Raw genomic sequence first — 19,118 nt, 5'->3', positions numbered from 1 at the left:
ACAGGGTGCACAGCCCTACTCACTGTGCACCACAGGGACCCAGCCATGGAAAAAGCTGGAGTAGACATAGCAGTGATGGAATAAATATAGAACCAACATTAAAAGGTTGTGTATATCCGCCATCTCCATTATTGGATCAGTTAAGTACTACCTTCCCAGAACAAATAACCTTAATTAAAAAAAAATCTCTGTAATTAATTTGTGGGTGCCAGAAGTTCATGCATGGATATCTTATTTCTTTAAAGTGGAGCATCTCATAGCACTATTGATTTTTTGTGGGGGACGAGTCTCTGTTATGTGGTATGAGAGGTACATCCTATGAGCAGTAAGAATGTTCATGTTCCCCTCCGTCTTCCTTTTACTAGCTGCCAGTAGCACCTCCTCCAAATGTAGTGATCAGAAATGTCTCCATGGGGGAGGAGGCTCAGATGGCTATTCAAGTGTGAGAACCTAAGCTCATATCCCAAAACCCACATAGAAAATGTATACATAGCAGCATGTACCTGTAACCTGGGTGGGTCCTGGGTGGGTAGAAACAAGAGGATCCTAGATGGTTGTTGGGTAGTCTAGACAAACCAGTGAGCTCCGGTTTTAATGAGATGGATGGCACTGTCTCAGAAAATAATGTGGAACTTTGATTGAGGAAGACATTGCAACATCAATCTCTGACCTCTACTCACACACATGGGAGAGCATATCAACACACACATGAGAACACATCTGCACATCCCAACCACCCCCGCCCCCACAAATCTCCAGTCATTGTCTTCTTGAGAACCACTGATTGAAAACAGTAGTAAATCAAGAGAGGAGGAAAAATAAGGTAAAACCATCCTTTCCCACAAATCCACAAGTAAAATTTATAACGGGTTTGCATCAAGTTCCCGCTGCAACAAGTGTACATATCTATTTCTACTGGTGATAAGCAGGCTGTTTTCAGTGTGATACCCAGAGAAGCAGGCTTCCCTGGACTCGTTAAATATAAACAGGAATGATATATGCACAGTTGGAGAATGTGTCAAAGAGTTACTCAAAGTGAGCCTCTGGGCAGGTGTTGCAACTTCAAGATTTTTCAATTCTGTGTCATGATTTCTCAGAGAAGGAAAATTAGGAAAATGATCTCAATTTCTAATTGTTGAGCTATTTTAAGTATCCTGACAAGGTGGAGGCTCAGATAGAAAATTACCCACAACTAAGAAGTATGAAACCCTGGACCAAACTCCGACAATTTTACATCAATTTACACCAGGTTTCCTAGGGACATAGGGAAATGAGGCCCTTTGTGATTGGTGCCTTTTAAGACGGTGGCACAGTGTCACTGATCACTGAACTGAGGAGTCATGGATCTGAATATGAGCCTGCGGCTGTCCCTGCCTAGCCATGTGCCCTGGGCCAGGTCACAGGGACTCCTTAGGGTCCAATCTTATAAGAATAATGAAATAAAATTTGAAATGGTCATTTTTTTTCTTTCTAAATAAAGACATATGAGATTGGTTGCATTAATGGCTTCCATCTCTTTGTTATTTCTAATCCTCTGCTGGGCTGTTGCATAGAAGGTCCCATCAGTGTGACATTAGCAGGCTTGGTACAAGAGGAGGCTGGAACAAATATTCCCATGTTTCTGCTTATTCTTGACCTGTGAAATCTCTGCAACTAGGATGTGTTGCTGATCCCAAGACTGGGAGAAGAGGCAAGGAGTCCTGTATCTCCCTGTCCTGAAGAGGCCACCATTGCACCTCCAGATGTGTGAGCAGCCCTGCCAAGATCCACCACAATCCTGATCCCACAGCTGAACAGCTGAACTATGCAGACGTTAGGTGATAGTTCCGTGTCACTGAGATTTGTGGTCCACTCTCATCGAGAATGTAGACTCTATTTAGGCAATACTTTAGTGGGCCTCCCAGAATATAGAGGTTGAGTCTACTGTTATACAAAGTTTGGGTCTAGAAGTGGGTAAGAAGATTGAATCTCTCTGTATCTAAAACAAAATGGGAGGGGGTGATTTTGGAATTTTGAAGAGAGCTTCAGAGATGAGAACAGGGAGGGAGGATGACCTCCATAACAGCCAGTTATGAAGATGATGCAATTCTTAGAGAGGATGAAGGGCTTCTCATTTGGAAAGAATATGAATCAAAAGGTTGCTATTCCGTTGGTTGACACATCCTGAAATGAGCCAACCCTCAGGTAAAAGTCAGTGGTTCACACTACACACACACACACACACACACACACACACACACACAAACACAAGTCCTGGCTTTTTTTGTGTGTTGCCTGACCACATGTGCCCTCTGCTACCTCTCCCTCCAATCCTGGTTAGGTTCCAATCATTTTGACTACCCTTCCTATGATACTTAGCTCAGTCAGATACCCTGCAGACAGCCAGGTTGTCATTTGGCGAGGCAATAACTATGTGAGAGTTTAGAGGCTCTTTGGCAATCATGGAAAAAGAGACTATATCTTCAGTGATACAAGGAGGAGACAGCATAGATACGGGAGGAGAAATGGATGTTTCCAGGGAGCTTTTGGATTCCATAGAGAGCAGTGGACACATGCTTGTTCTTCTTATCTAAATAGTCCAGAGACAGCTAAACCCACTGTGCTGGGAGAACTGGGCGCATCCAACGGAAGGCACAGGACCCTCACAAACATTCACATTTAAAAAGCGAATACTGTGGATGTCTTTTTCTCAGCCACACAATTCTTTCATGCCATCTTAATGGGTAGGGGGTAAGGCAGAGGGGTAGGCATCTGTGGGGGGTTGTTTTTTTGGTGGGGGAGGGGGATTAAGGAAAAGCATGAAGAGGACTGACCCTATTTCTCATTCTGGAAGTCAGCTAGGAGCCTCTGGTAGATGTGACCCTCAAGCACATCTTCCTCTCTAGAGGGTTCTCCGGGTAACAGAAAAACTGGCTCCTTTATTTGTCTGGTGCTCAGTGATTCTCTTTGTAAATTAAAGAAAATTCAGTGCATGCTAAATGGTGGGAATGCATTTGTAGCTTAAATATGTGATATTTAACTATGATGGATTACCCAGGCTAACGAAAGGTTGACAAACCTCAGCCGTGCGTCGCACACTCTGAAATGAAATAGAAATCAATGAAGCAGCTAAATGCCCCCTTAAATGCCAGTCCCCCTTTTCACTATAAACCCCCTTCTAATTCTTTCATGAAAATAAATGGAAGGATTCTTCATTACATATTCATTTTCTGAATCCACTTTGCTCATTAGGTTGAAATAAGGGGTAGGTGAGGGTTTATTAGGGAGTAAGCATATCTGATAAGCATTAAATTACTTCTGATGGCTTTATGTATTTAACAGAGTTAGCAAATTAGCTTAGGCTTTGATCTAATGGAGCTGAGGCTGATGAGGGCTGTGGATTTAACCCTGCATTAAACAGAACACTGACCCCAGGAGCAAGGTAGGGACTAAAGCTCATGCCCCACTCTTGTCCTTGGAAACATGCCTCTTGTTCTGGCTGTTTCTTATTGCCTTCAGTGAAGTGATTCTGCTATCATTGTCTCCACTTCTGTCCCTCTGAATGTCAGCTTTTGGGTTTCACATGCCAGATTCACAGTGTGCCTGAGCAAACATTCTGTTTCCCAATCGACAAGTCATGAGTCCTCTCATTTGTTTATTTGTATTTTTCCCTTCCCCTTGAGATATCACAATTGTTACTTGTCCTATCATCTCCTTCATGACACAGACTCAAAATCTTATGGTTAAAATAGCTTGTTCCATGCTGTGTTGGTTTTCTTTTCAGCCCATTCCTGCTTTCATCCTGACACTGCTCCTTACCGTTATCAGAGGGGGAGAATATGTAACTCCCAGTTGCATGTTGTGAATGAAAGACGGTAAGATGGGCTTCTCACTCCCCTGAATCAAAATCAAATCGGGAGTAGAAGCAAATGATAGAAACTATTGATAGAAGCTATTTAATATGCACATACTTCATGTGCTGAGAACAGAAAATGCCATCTGAGGGTGGGGATGAGCAGAGGTAGATGCAGGGATTAAGCGTTGGGTTTGGTACAGAAGAAAGAGTAAAAAGAACCAATGGTTAGTGTAAGGGGTGGCAGGAGGCCACAGGGGTGAGTGCTGAGCACCTCTATAGTTTTTATGAGGTTCTTAACTCTGTAAAGATAGCTGAAACCTCTCACTTTCAAATATGTCTGTAGTTTACATGCCTTGAACATTGGGAGAGTAGGAGAGACAGTCTCAGGTTTCTCTGCCTTCAAGTCTAATACAAGTCATACGGCAGATATGAGATACTATAGGTTGGATCTTAGCCATTTCCTAGTAGCTCATGCATGAAAGATTTAGTCTCTGATATAGTAGTGAACAGATGTGGGGCTTTTGGGAGGCAGTTGGATCATGAAGGTTAGGATATCATCAGTAGATTAGCCCATTTAGGGATCCAAACCTTAAAGGTTATAGGGAAGTGGTGAAAACATCACGGGGTGTGGCCTTGTTGGAAGAAGCAGAGAGTTTTCTTGTCCCTACCCTTTCTTCTGTTTCTGTTTTGCTTGCTTCCTGGCTGCTGTGAAGTGAGCTGCTTTGCCTCCCTGCCAAGATGCTTTGTCTCACCACAAGCCCAGAAACAGCAGGTATAAGGGATCATGGACCAAAACTTCTTTCCTCTTTTAAGGGTTTTCTTTTTTTAAGTATGTAACCATTCCCAGAAGTGACTACCATACACCATACATCAAGGTTCTCGTAGGAAATGGATGTTTCTCAGGAGACATTCTAGTAAAAAGAATATTTGTAGTGGGAAAAGCAAGGTTAAGGACCATCAAAAGACAATGCCCTATGCTCCAGCTCCAGCAGTGGAGGATAGCTCTCATTACTTTGCCTCTAAGGAGACCATCAGAGCCCATGCAGGGGAGAGAACATATGGAGGCAGACTGCTTCCAGACACAAATGTCAAAGCACAGCTCTCAGAACCTCACCTACACAAGAGAGGTGGCAACAAGGGCTCTTTATGTCCCATTTCCTTTATCCCTTGCTCTTTAATCTCCTTTGTGCATTTTATTTGGCAAAACCCGATCAGGAATTAGCAAACAAAGGAGATGGGCCATTCAACATACAGAAGTCAACTTTCAGGGTACAGTGCAGGCTTGTGGGACAAAGAACAATGCTTTTGCAAGGTTGGGAAGGAGAGGGAGTAAAGATGCTTCTACAGAAAGGAGAGTTCCACAGTCAAAACTGCCTCATCTCCTGGAAAGGAGTTCTCATCTGTAATATGTAAGAGCAAAACTAGCATGAAAATGACTGGAGAAAATAGAGGTGTGTGTGTGTGTGTGTGTGTGTGTGTGTGTGTGTGTGTGTTTGTGTTTGTGTGTTTGTGTGTGTGTGTGTGTGTAATTCTGATTGCCTCTATTACCTTATCTCTTTCTCATTCTATCAACCCTGTGCCCTTACCTCCACAAATACTAATTTTTACCCCCAGATTCAATAATTTTGGTTTAGTTTTGTGACCCAATGAGTTCAACCAAGACCCGCTGTGTGACCATTAAGTTGGAACTATCCACTGAAGCCTAGTGCGGTCATTGGTGGATATATAGCTGAAAGCATCGATTCTCGCTGTGCTTTAATTTATCATGAGCTAATAGTTCAGCAGTGAGTATTCTGAACCCCTCCTCCATCCACGCCTATGTTGACAGAATGGCTTATCTCTATTTTTTCCTTTGTTCTCAGCTGGAATCACAGGGCTGTATTTGCATTTTTCTTTGTTAATGGAAGCCATGTCCTGTAAAAAGAGGTAGTCAGTTTATTTAAATGAGTCTCTATGCATATTGGCCAAGCAAGCATGTATCTAATGGGTACATGTGTTTGCGTGAGCTGGACACTCTTACAACTCCTTGGTGGAAATTGGGATTTGGCAGATAAGTAGTCTTTCTCCGATAACCCATGCATACACTAAGTCTTTGTGTGTATGGATTACATACCCTAATATTAATGTATTCTACATAATTCCACTTACTGTTAGTGTGACCAATGTATTTTCTTAACTATAACTTGGTGTTTCTTCTGACAGAATTGAGCATATTCAGGGAAAAAAAAACTATATATCTATATAGGACTAAGACCATTCTAAAGTCAAATGGAAATCCTAAGGCCATTTACAAACACATTCCTCAAATAGTTCCTCGACCACTATGTCTTTGAAGGATTATAGTGAATGTCTTACCCAGGAATGCACAAACTACTAGCCTGGGGTCCACATTCCACTCAATGCTTAATTTCTGTAAGGTTCTCTATGGAGTGAGGCCACTGTCAGTCATTTTATATTTATCTCCAGTTAATTTTGTGCTTCATTGGCCAGTTTGAACAGCTTCTCCTAGAGCTCTGTGGCCTTCGGTGTCTGGAGTGTTTGCTCATTATTTCTTGTGCCTTTAGGACCACATCTTTTGTTTGGGGCCCTGCTCTCATGTGAAGTCTGGATATGATTTGGCATCTTAAATTCAAGAACACAGAAGTATATGTTTAATAACATGTTAAATAAATAAGTGGGGTTTATTTAGTATGTGTTCCCCTCCTCTACCTTCACCACCTCTTTAAGGAATTTGCCACAGTGCTTCCAGCCAGCTGGCTGATGCCAGCCTTGTCTCAGGGCAGTGGGGTGGGGAGGGGGGTGGTGTTAATCCACTCACTGTTGTGAATTCCCATAACCACCTGCTTGGGAATTTTGAGAAATGGATTATTGGGATAAATCTGGGGATGTGGCTACCTTGAGGCAGTTTATAGGAAGGCTGGGAATTTGTACAGAAATAAGGTTCTAGAACAGAGAGAGATTCTTGAAGGAGTGAGAGAGGAGAGGCCCTCTTTCTGGTAGGAGTGAAAGATTACCTAACAACCATCTTTGCCTAGCACATTTTAAAGTTCCAGTAAAGAAGCAACCAAACCTTACATTTTCACAAGGCTCAGATTAAACCCATCTAGCTGAAAAACACGCAAGGTCTCTTGGTTGATGAAAAAGAGCTGAAGCTTGTTTTCACAACTTAACACTGTGTTTTCTGTTCTTTTAAAAGTCTGCACAAAGGATAAATGATAGTATCAGACAATTATGATTATTGTTAGAATCAACAGAGTTGCAAATCAGACACATAACTTAGGCAAAAGTCTGATACATTTTAAGCACTCAGTGAGGATTAAATGTCATTATTGTTTGAATAAATATGCTTTGGTATGTACAGCTTTTCAGTTTCTTTGTCAGATCCTGAAATATTCTGCTAACAGGTGGGGTGAAATATTTCATTAGGCAATGTGGGTATGTTTGAGTGTCATTTATTTCAGCATTGGAAACTCAATAGAAACTGTCTTGCATGGTAACAACATGTCTCGGCTATCTCCTCCCCATGAATGAAAATGAAATTAAAGCTGTATGTTTACAGAGTTGCATGTAGATCTGTTCATTAAATGAACCAGCAGCTTTTCTTTACTTGGAGAATAGACTATTGATTTGCACCATTCTGTAGGAGGATTATCTATCACTCTGAACAAATAAAAACTTACATGAGATTGGATTTCAGTGTATGAGACAGGGAAAAGCATACTTAACTGAAGGCAGCTTACGGTTGTGAGGCCAAATTCAGGAGGTATAGTCAATATATCAGGTTCCTGCTTTCAGATTTTAATGATCTCTGTCACCTCTGATAAAGATAACCTTACTTTTATTGGAGCAAAATTTGGCCTGGTGTCCATATTTTCAAAACACATTCCCTATATATCCACCCTGCCACTATCCTGGAATTGACATATCCACCTTGTGGATTTGTTGGCGTTGGAGAATCAATATGATTCTAAGAAATTTTGTCTTTGTTCGGCTGTGGAATGCGGCTTTCTTTGCACGAAGTTAAGCTCATTTCCAATCTACCTGCACAGGAAGGGGAGTACTGTAAATTCTGAATTCTAACTCTACTCACTCCCATCTTTTGACCTTTTCTTAGCCCACTCTTACAACTGGACAGTTGAGTTAAAAAACTTTCTTTTTTTTTGTTTAAAATTTTAATATTTATTTATTCATTTTACATCCTGGTCATAGCCCCCTCCTGCCCTTCCTCCCTGCTTCCCCTACACTCTTTCCCTATTCCTCAGAGAAGTGGAGCCCCTACCCACCCACCCCTATAGCTGTCCTCTGAGCGGCTCCACCCAGCAGCTGATGGAAACAGGCAGAGATCTGCAACCAAACATTGAGTGGAGCACAAGGAGTCTTGTGGAAGAGTGAGAGGAAAAGTAGAAGGACCCAGAGGAGACAAGAGCTCCACAAGAACAACAAGGCCCAGGGGTGCTAACTGAAGCACCAACCAAGGACCATGCATGGACTAGACCTAGACCTACACAGATGGAGCTGATAGGCAGCTTGGTCCTCATATGGGTCCCCTAGTTAAAAACTTAAAAAAAAAAAAAGATATCAGATTTAGAATCAACCTGTCTTCTAAGAAGTCTAGAGAAGTGGTTCCCAATCTTCCTAACGCTGCCACCCTTTAATATAGTGTCTCATGTTGTGGTGACCCTCAACCATAAAATTGTTTTGTTCATACTTGATTGCTATAATTGGCTACTTTATGAATCTTAACGTGAATACCTGAAATGCAGACTATCTTGCATGTGACCCCCGTGAAAGGGTTGTTCAACCCCCAAAGAGGTTGCGACCCACAGGTTTAGGACCACTGGTCTAGATAGTCCCTGGGAACCTTTCTCCACTCATTCTTTGGTAAATAAACCCTGAGCCCATGTTTATGTAGCTAATGATTTTAACTTCCTAGCATCCTTCAAATCTTGGGTGTGCCCTTGAGATACTACTGGCTTACTGGGCAGGGGTGTCCATTTCATGTTATACTCCATAATAATTCTTGTGCTTATTTGTTAGCCTCTGTGCCCTTCCCAACACTTGCTTTTCTTTATGGTGACTCCCTGGAAGTCATCTGAATCACATGACTATGATGGAATGATAGTGCTTAGGAGTCTGATGTTGAAGCTGGGATGGTCCCCATTATCTGGCCAAAAGCACTTTAGGAAGATGACAAAGGCTAGGCATCCATGTGCAGCTCTTAGCTATTATGTAATAGTTTAAATGACCATAGTTTAGGAGTGGTCATTTAAGGGTGGGAAGCACACAGATAAGATTCTGGAGCCCAGATCACACAGAGCTGATCAAATAGCCCCAGCTATTTAAGCACATACATTCCAGAAAGAGGAGAATTCATTTTGTTTAATTCATAGCTTTTCTAGCTCTTGAAAGAGAAACTGAACAGGAATTCTCATTATACATGGAGTATGACCATAGTAAGACAAAACAGAATTTTGTTTTTCATGGTGACTGACATCCATGTTTCAGACTGGAACGTCAGTCCATGTCATAGCTGGGTTGCTATGACATTACATAATACGTAAGGAAATCATCACCTACAAATTCTCAGAACATGTGTGCCAGCAGAGGAAAATGCTTTTGGTGTTGGTATGTGTAAGATGTTTCTTTCTACTGTTTTAAAGGTATTTGAAGTGATAAACTCAGATGAACTCCGACATAGCTATAGCAAAAGCTGTACATGAGCTTTAGCCTTTCTCAGGTACTTTCATCTATCTATCATATATCTGCCTATCTCTCTGTCTGTCTGCCTGCCTGCCTGTTTGTCTATCATCTATTTGTCTTTTCTCTATCATTTATCTATCATTTATCTATCTTTCTATCTGTCTATCTATCCAGCATCTGTCATCTATCTATCATCTATCTATCTGTCTATCTATCATCTGTCATCTATTATTTATTTAGTGTGCATAAGTGAAGGCGAGCAGGTTCCATGGCAAGCATATGAAAGACAAAGGGCAGCGTGCAGGAGTTGGTACTCTCCTTCCAACCATGTGGGCTCTGGGGATCAAACTTAGGTCACCAGGCTTGGCAGCATGCTCCCGTACCTATTAACCATCTCTCCCCATCCCCTCATTGTTTTTTTATTTTTTATTTTTTGTAATCACTTCTGTCCAGACAATGGGAGACTTTGTAGATATTAAGTCAGATCCCAAGCAATGGAATTCTGTTCCAGAGCTGTTCCTGGCCTCAAGGGTGTAACCACATAGAAGCAAGAGATTCTTGGGAAGAGCACTGAAGCCAATAAATTAACGTATGGGTTTTCAGCCACAAAAACAAGATCGGATGAATCTTGTGAGTATGGTTCTGTGGGATGGAAGGATTTGGAAGCAAATACATATTTGTTTTTGAGGAAATAGTGTATCCAAGGAAATTGCAAAGCTGTCCAGGGAATGTCTTCACTCCAGGGAATCTCAAACTCCCCTATCACACAGCAGAAAAGTCTTCACAGGAAACTTATGCAGCCCTGAGAGAGGAACACTGTTTGGTATCCACTTCATCTGGGTTTGTGGAGGATGGCAGACAAAATGTTTCTCCCTAAAAGTCAGCGCCAACCTGAGAAGAGCCTCTGACTTGTTTTGCTTCCAGCAGGGAGGGAAAGTCTTGATGGAGAGAAAGACTACCACATGCTTTGGTTGGCTGAGTGTTCTTATTGCAGTGAAACTGTGTTGCCCTGAGAGCCGAGGCTTGGGGGAGCTGAGGAATGTGAGCATTCAGCTCAGACTTAGTGGAGCAAATTGCAACACCTTGAATCATTGCATTTGAGCTGCAAGCAGAAACTGGCCACAATTTATACTGTATCACTTGGAAATAATGTGATTTTCTTGACTGGAAAGAGGAGTCTGCACCAGTGGTTAGCAAAAAGGTAGACAGTGAAAGAATGCTAATCTGCTCTAACATCTATTATGTTTCTCCTCTATTGACAGAAATTCCTAACATTTACTGGAGCTCATGGCTTCTTAGCTAAACACTACCTTTCCAAGCCTTCTGGGGGCTAGTCCTACTTCTTTACTAAATTCTGCACATAAGTGGGAAGGATGAGGTCTAGGTTTTTGTGGAGACCTTAAGATGAATAGACTGCATTCTCTTTAACTTGCTTACCTCTCCATTCCATGTGGCATTCAATGACAATCAAAGGGGCAGAGACAGACATCATGGACCATGAGCTATAATCTGCATAGTGTATGTAGCAAAGTGCCAACGGTACCAAGTGCCCGAGTCACTGCCGTCAAAGAGCCCTATACATTCTTGGGCTGCTGTGTGTGGAGTCTTGTGTGTCAGAAGAAAAGCCTTCCTGTTAAAGCCAACACTTCTGATGGTTTCTGGTTGGGGAGCTGACATCTACTTTAACCAGCGCACCAGAACACTATTTCTTGTGGAATGCAGCCATGAGCTGTCAGCTTCTCCTTCAGATTGGAACTGTGGGGGCATTAATCGTGGGCTCAGAGATTCTCCTGCCTGCCTCCAATTGCTCCAAAGTAAGGTTGGCAGCAGCTTTGCTGTGACTCATCCCTTAAGCCTGCTGATGTGGCAGGATGTTTAGGGATCACTGTCTGGCCTCACCCCGGACAGGTTGATAGGAGTGTGAGGTATGGCTGTGCTAAGCATTCCACCCAAGAGCGGGCACCGTCTGTCCTAACTGCAGAAGTACCAGGAGCTGGCAGGGCTGAGATGATCTAATTGAAAAGAAGGCTGTGACCTCTATCTTCTACTTATGAATCCTTACAGCTGCCACCATGTTTCTGCCAGCTGATGAGGCCTGCCCCCTGCTCACAGGCTCTGCCTTGGAACCCACTGGTCTCCAGGTCTTTGGCACAGCTTTGACACAAGCAGCCAGCTGCTGTAAAGGCTCTTTCTCTGCCCAAACTCCTTAGGAAGAGACAAAATGCCTCTGCTCTTAGAGCCAAGTCGATTATATTAAATTCTTCAGTTTTGTCCCATAGATCCAGAGCATGACATATTATTCAAAGGGAGGTCCCCAAAAGAGCATAAGATTTTGTATGAAAGATCGACATTCTCATGATTTTGCTAAGTCTCATGGTAGTCACAACGTTAGGAATCAATGAGATCTTCGTAGGTTTGACCAACTCTTCAATCAATTAGCCTGGATGATCCTTGTGCCATAGCAGGTAAATTATTATTATTATTATTTTTTTTTTTGCTCTCTAACCATGAGCCTAATTGTAGCACCTGTGAAATGTTTTTGTTTGTTTGCTCGTTTGCTTTTAATGAATATTCCTCACTTAGCTCCTGTGTAGTGCCGGATTGAGAGTAAGCCCTAGGGAAATGTCGGATGAGGTTGACATTTTCATCTTAACTCTTTGGCTCACTAGACATGCAACTTACCAATCATAATAGTCCTTCCAGCATCTTTTGACATCTAGCCTTTGAGACAACCACAGCCTCCTGCTGGGGACAATGGGACTGATGGTCGAGTGGGGACTGTTGGGATGGCTGCAAACACATCCACACTGCAGATAAAAACCCTGAGTAAGCAGTGCCAGGGAGGTGTCCATTGGCTCCGAGTGAATCTAGACACCACCGCTGAGCTTGTCTCTGCTCTGCTGGGGCTGGGATTTAAGATGTCCCCATGGGCTCATGTTCTGAACAGCTGGCCCCACAGCTGGAGTGGCTGTTTTAGGAAGCTGAGGGACTCCTGGAGGTGGGACCAGCTAGAGGAAGTAGGTTGCTAATGGAAGGCTTTGAAGGTTCCCATTTGGCCTGGGGCTTCAGGTCCATCTTGCTTCCTGGTCTGCTGACCTGTCAGGCTCCTCTAGCACGTGCTTCTGCCACCATTAGCCAGGCTGCTCACCTTGTTCCTTCCCGTGGTGACACTGAAGCCTTTGGCAAACAGGAGACAGAGTCAAGCATCCCCCCCTTACGTTGTGACTGTACCAGTGACTAGGGAAGTCACTGACAGAGTGCCTGCTTCATGGGAACTTGTATTCTGGAAGGTACTAGGTAAATACTACTTTAGGGGCAGTGAACTTCCTCCAACACACAGAGCTCACTAGTTGACGTCCTAAGTCCCATTTTCATTTCCAGTGTTTGAATGAACTTTCGCTTCTTACCCATGAAAATATATTTGGGTGGACTAAGAAGAAAACCACTTGGTGACTGCTTCCAAAGGTGACCAGTGTGCACCGAGGCTCTGCTTGGCTGTAATTTCCCAGAAGGCATTTCTTCTATAGTCTCACAGCACGGCCCTGACATATGACCCGAAATACCAGAGGATGGGAAAGGCTCTCCTACAAGCCGTGCAAATTCCAAAGGGCAGTTTCGGGTAATAGTGAGCTTGAGATGCATTGGGGAGCTTTTCTGATGGTGTCTTAGAGCCATCAGCAAACGGGCCGGATTCACCTCCCAAAGTGCAGGGAAGGTGGGGAGAAGCTCAGCCCCACAGTTCATGTCTTACAGCCCGGGTACCTGATTTTAGTCCCCAGAGGCCACAATGGGGGCTGGGCGAGAGGTGAGGCAGTACAGCCATTAAGATGCCCCAGACCAGAGTTTGCCTCTCAGCGTCTGTGTCAGGTGGCTCACAATTGCCTGTGCCTCCAGCTCACCTGGTCCAATGTCCTCTTCTAGCCTCAAGGTCGTTTGCACATATGTATACACACATATAAACATACACATACACACATGTACACAACACACATACACACACGCTCACACACACATACACACACATATACACATATACAAACTGACAGACACAGATTCACACACTTGTACACATTTATGCACACATGTACGTGCACTCACACACATACACATACATGAACATATTGCACACACATAGACACAGTCACACATACATACATGGCACACATATGCACACACACATACACATGCGCACACACACACACACCCACACACACACACACACACACACCCACACACCCACGCTGAACGAGATTCGACCCTGAGTGAAAGTCTTTAACCTGGTTGTGGAGACGCTCTGTTTGAAACTACCCCAGCTGGAGGCAGAGGCTGCGGAGCCAGGGCTCAGAGAGTGAATTCCCGAGGGACCAGAGGAACATCCAAGTAAAGAGGCCCCCGGAAGCACGCCGGATTATAGAAGCCGTTAGGAAAAAGACTTTGGGAGTAAACAGAGAACCGCTCGGACAGTGACAAAGGTGATCAGAACAGGACGCAGTGCAACAGCAGATGGAATCCGGATGAGCCAAATAAGGCGAGCCCTGTCAATGGCAGGGCCTCGGCTGCCCCGTGTCTCACCTAGGGGTGAGCAGACAGAGAAAGGGATGCCGGCTGATGAGAGCCCAGGCCTGCAGTCCAGGCTTATGGGCACCGATCCACACCTTGACCATGCATAATCTGCGCCCAAAGCTTCATTTCTCCCAACCAGCCGTAAACTTTCAAGTCTTCAAGTTCAAATGCACTCGTGTGATAGAATGAAGGCTTGCTGGGCTTCCCCTTCATCTGATATGGTAATGTTTATCCATCTTCAGGCTACTAAAAATCAGACCTCAGTTCCCTGCAATATCATGACTAGTTTCTCTTTAAGGGACAGAACGATAGAATAGAAAAAGAAGGAAATACATTCTAGTGCCGACAGACCCAGAATCGAAGTATGGCTGTTACTGAGCAGTTGTGTGACTTCAGGAAACCCGGGCAACTCCTCAGAGCTGTTCTGTTCCATAGCCAATGTGCTGTCTATGTCACATGTGAGGATTCAAGACTATAAACTGTAAATACAATCTCAGTCTATAATAAGTATGCAGCAAATACAATTATCCTCGTGTTAATAGATCAGATAGCACAAGACAAACTGAGTGAAATTAGTTCTAGCCTGTCTGTATTTTGTTCTTAGCTTTAAATACTTTTAGTTTAATACCTTTAAAAATAAAAGTGTGATGATCATGCTGGGAGTCCAACGAATTACAAAATTTATTGTTTCTATACTTTCAGTTTTCTTATTATTTTTAAAGCAAATACTGCTTTCTTGGAAACAGTAGAAAACAGGCATACAATAAGAACAGAATTAAGCATGGGGTTAGAGGTGGGAAGACCTGGAGTTGAAGTCCAGCCTAGATTACACAGCAAGTTCCTGGTTAGGCTGACCTACGTGAGACCTCCTTTCAAAACAGAGACAGAACTAACGTTCAAAGTATTTTGAAGCAGTAGTTTCAGGTAAAATGCCAGATTTAGGGCAATTTTGATGCTTTGTTTATTCATCGTGTGACTGTTAAGTCAACGGTAGTTTATTCTGCCCTGGTGTCCTTATTTAACCATTTCCGTATGACCCAAAGGTGACACGGACAAGCCTTTCAGTCTCCGACACATTAAGAAGTCCTCAGAATCAACGAATCACTTGGTACTAAGAGGCATTGTAAAAAGTCATGTCTTCCTGGTTGTAAACACATTTTTTTTTTTAAAGCAACCCCAAGCCTTGTTAGAGTCATTGGTACTTCTAGCATTTTCTACGGTGTCCTAAGGGTGGAGGTATCTATTTGTGTGCATAGGTCATTCGTTCCAAACAATGACACTGTGATCTCTGGGGCTGAAGAGGTGCTGGCTCTCACCTGCAGTTACAGAGCTGGTGAGTGGCACGTCTCCCTGGTAACCCTTTCTGTACTCTCACAGTCTTAACTGTTCTTTAACATCCTGGGAGGACACATCAACCTTCAAGACCATCCCCCCATCACAATGTTTTTAAGAACCACAGTTTGGCCAAATGATTGTCCTCTGATAGTAATCAGGTGTGAACGTGCCTTTCAAGGCAATATCCGTGGTCTCCACAAAGCAAGAGGCCACAGGCAATCAAAACCAGAATGGCTCAGCCTGGACGGGCGACACTGGTAAGCCCCCAATTCTATTTGAACTGTGGAGCAGAGCCTGCTCCTGCCCTCTGCTGTGCTCATTGCTATGCACACTCTCTGAAGAATAATAGATCCATCCTGGCTCTATATCCCCGTGACAGCCAGCCAATCATTTCAGCAAAATCATGCCCCACCTGCCCAGCTGCCCACAGAGCCCAGACTCTCTTCCCCTCCACAACGGGATAATGAAGAGAAAGCCTCTGGCCCTTAAGTGTTTGCACAGGGCGCCTGAGTGCAGTGAGGTAGTGAGATAAGGGATATTTCAGACTTTCTTTTGCTTGTGCGGATAGCACATGATTGATTTCAGAAAAAGAAATTTATTTCCCTGCAGACATATTTTTATCATTTGCTTGAATTCCTTGATGCCTTACTCACTGTGTGTATAGGAGAGCCAGGTCTCCTTCAGAGGGGGATGGAAGAGAAAATGGATAACACTTGAAGCCTGAAAAAAAATGTATATAAAGGTACTGCCAGATAAAATGTTCTGTGACCTATAAGCTTTGGAACGGGTCAGAGGGATTATGCGAAGGCTGACATTTAGAAATGATGAGATCCGTTGGCTGCTGCGTTTGCATGTAGCAAGCCAAAATACCTTCCAGAACCTTCCTTCTGGGGGAGCCTCCAATGACACCCCTATTGAATAGCAGGCACTTTAACCCTGAGGGTGAGAGCCAGAGTTGGGGGGTCACCTTGTGCCGACGTTTACAGGGTGAGATGAGTTTATTTGAAAGGACATACTCGATTTAGTTAAATTCTCAAATTTATGTACTCTTTAAAGAGAAGGCTTATGTGAGAGTAATAAAAATGGAAATTATCTGAGAGAGAATCGTGATGGGGAGGGAAGGGCATGGTGAGGGTTTGGTTTGGAAAAGAGGGTAGAGACATGGAGATTTGGAATCCATGGGCTTGGCCACATTTTTTTTTTTTAACTTGATGCTTAACACATAAGTGAGTCTCAAAATGGGCAGAATGCTCTCATTTGGAACAATTTAGCAATCATCTCAGGACTGCTTTGTTCCCTGTTATAAGGTTAGTGATTAGGAAATACACTGGCCTGGAGGCACACACCTTGCCTTCGCCTTATTAACAGGGAGGGACCTAAGGTAAGGTAGTTTTCATGCAAGCATCTGTCTTGGTACTTTGAACACGTGGGAGCCGATCTGAAGAGGAACAGTTAATTCACCCACCAGGGCTGTTTTATGAAGGTGTTACTGCACTTATGTGTGAATACCATGCAGTCTGGTATTTGGGGAATGTATTTCACAGCAAATGCTCCAGAGAGACAGACCTGTCTCTGGAACTGGCTACGGGCAGCCTCCTTCCCCAGCTGGCTCTTTCCGCAACAGTCCTCTGCTTTTCCTGCCCTGCCAGCAGGGAGACATTGAGGACTGACCTATGGCTTCTCCCAACACTCTCAGACTCCAGCAGGAAGGGGTCTCTGGAGTGGCTCCAGGGGCTCATCTATACGAGGGTAGGCTGAGGAAACACAGAGGCTGCAGCTTCGGCAGGTCAGTGGAGTAATGGAAGCCAGCTGTTGATGAGGGGAAACGAAATACTATTTATCGAAGTCCATGCTTACGAAGCTGGGGGTGGGGGGATTAGCAAATCTTCGAGGGTGAAGATCTTTGTGTCCAGCATGCTGTTTAAGCTGACACAGATTGTAATTCCCAAGATATTACTTTCCAGTTCTTGATTTTACACAAATTCATGCCCATGTTTCCGGATTCTTTCTTTATGGGTACAGCTCCATTCTTGATCTCTGCACTTATGTTCAACATTTGTGTTGCTGTTGTTTTCTCTCTCGGATCGCTATGCTTTCTCAGGCTGCACATAGCCCACTTTCCTTCTGCATCTCTGACACAGAGCCATTTCTTTGAACTCTCTGGGATTCCATCCTCTGCGTATTTTCCCTTTCCTGGTTTAATTCGCACCCCGTCCCCACTGTCACGAACCCTAACTGCTTGCATGTTGGCTTCTGCGAGTTTGTGAGTCTCTGAGAGATGCCCTGGATATCTGTGACAGAGAAAGCTACACAATTGCAGCTCTGCCATGTGCATTGGTCTCCCTGTAGTCATCACGACATCAGTGCATAACCTCAAGGACCAGTTTCCCAGAGCAGTCCCCACTGACTTGTCATGCTTATTCACACTTACATGTATCACAGAACACCGTGTTAGTCCGAGGTAAATACACATGTATCATATAGGTCCATGCTTCTGTAAGATTACTGACATGACAAATTCCCATCACTTACTGATAGCGTAGCCACTGTAATATAACCATGCAATGTCTTATGCACAGACGAGTGAAAACACTAGTGCACACACATAAGCATTTTCCCCGTGGAAGCATAACGCATGCAACAAAGTTCTTAACAGCCAGCCACGGTTACTGTTGACTGTCAACTTGACAGAATACAGAACCATGCCCCCCATGAGATATTATTTCATTGTGTCAGTTGAGGTGGAAATACACGACCGACTGTTGGTGTCATTATTCCCTGGGGTGTGTAAGTAAAGAAAGGGAGCTCAAGGGCTGCACAATATTATCACTCACTCTCTGCTTTCCTACAGTGGGTGCAGTGAGACCAGATACTTCAAGTTCCCGCCACCCTAACTTTCCCACCATGACTGAGTTTCCCATTGAATCAACACGAAACCTTTCTCCCTGAAGTTTCTTTTGTCTGAACTTTTATCTTCAGCAACAGAAAAGTAAATGAGAATTATTTGCCGTGCAGGATTTTTATTTATTTCTTGCTGCTCTGTGTATTTACGTTACATTTAAAACTACTGTGTTAATTTATTTATTTAGTTCCTTTGAGGCAAACTGCAGTCTAGCCCAGGCAGATTGAGAACTTGTTTTGTAGCCCACCCAGGGTGGCTTCAAATTCACAACAATCCTTCTATGCTGGCTTGAGATTATAACATGAGCCACTGTGTACAGCTGTATTAAGCTTTTTGTGGTTTTGTTGTTAATTATTTCCTTTTTTGGTACAGGTTTATGTTAGCCCAGGCTAGCCTGGAGCTCAGTAAGTATCCAGAGGTGACCTCGAGCTCCTGATTTTACTTTTGTCTGTGAAGTGCTAAGACATAGGTTTGTATCAGTGCTGGGGTTTGAACCCACGGATTTCTGTACACCAAGTGAACACTCTATCAAGTTAACTTCATCTCTAGTTTACCATTACTTTGAGGTGCATTCCCTCTACAGTGTGAAGACTGTGCTGTGTCTGCAGCAGCCGTCTCGTGTTGACTATGTCTCTGCATCGCATCATTTCCTTTCTGTGCCTTACTACGTTTTATATTGTTCTATTTATTATGGCATGAGGTACAGTAGGCTATACGAGGGATGCTCACGCATACACATCCGTCATCTAGCCTTGGGCTCCAGCAGTTACGTTTCTACTAAGT

Source organism: Meriones unguiculatus, chromosome 7 (assembly GCF_030254825.1).
Source record: "Meriones unguiculatus strain TT.TT164.6M chromosome 7, Bangor_MerUng_6.1, whole genome shotgun sequence".
NCBI classification, from domain to species: domain Eukaryota; kingdom Metazoa; phylum Chordata; class Mammalia; order Rodentia; family Muridae; genus Meriones; species Meriones unguiculatus.
The sequence above is the reverse complement of the archived record's forward strand: the minus strand, read 5'-3'. Positions refer to the sequence as shown.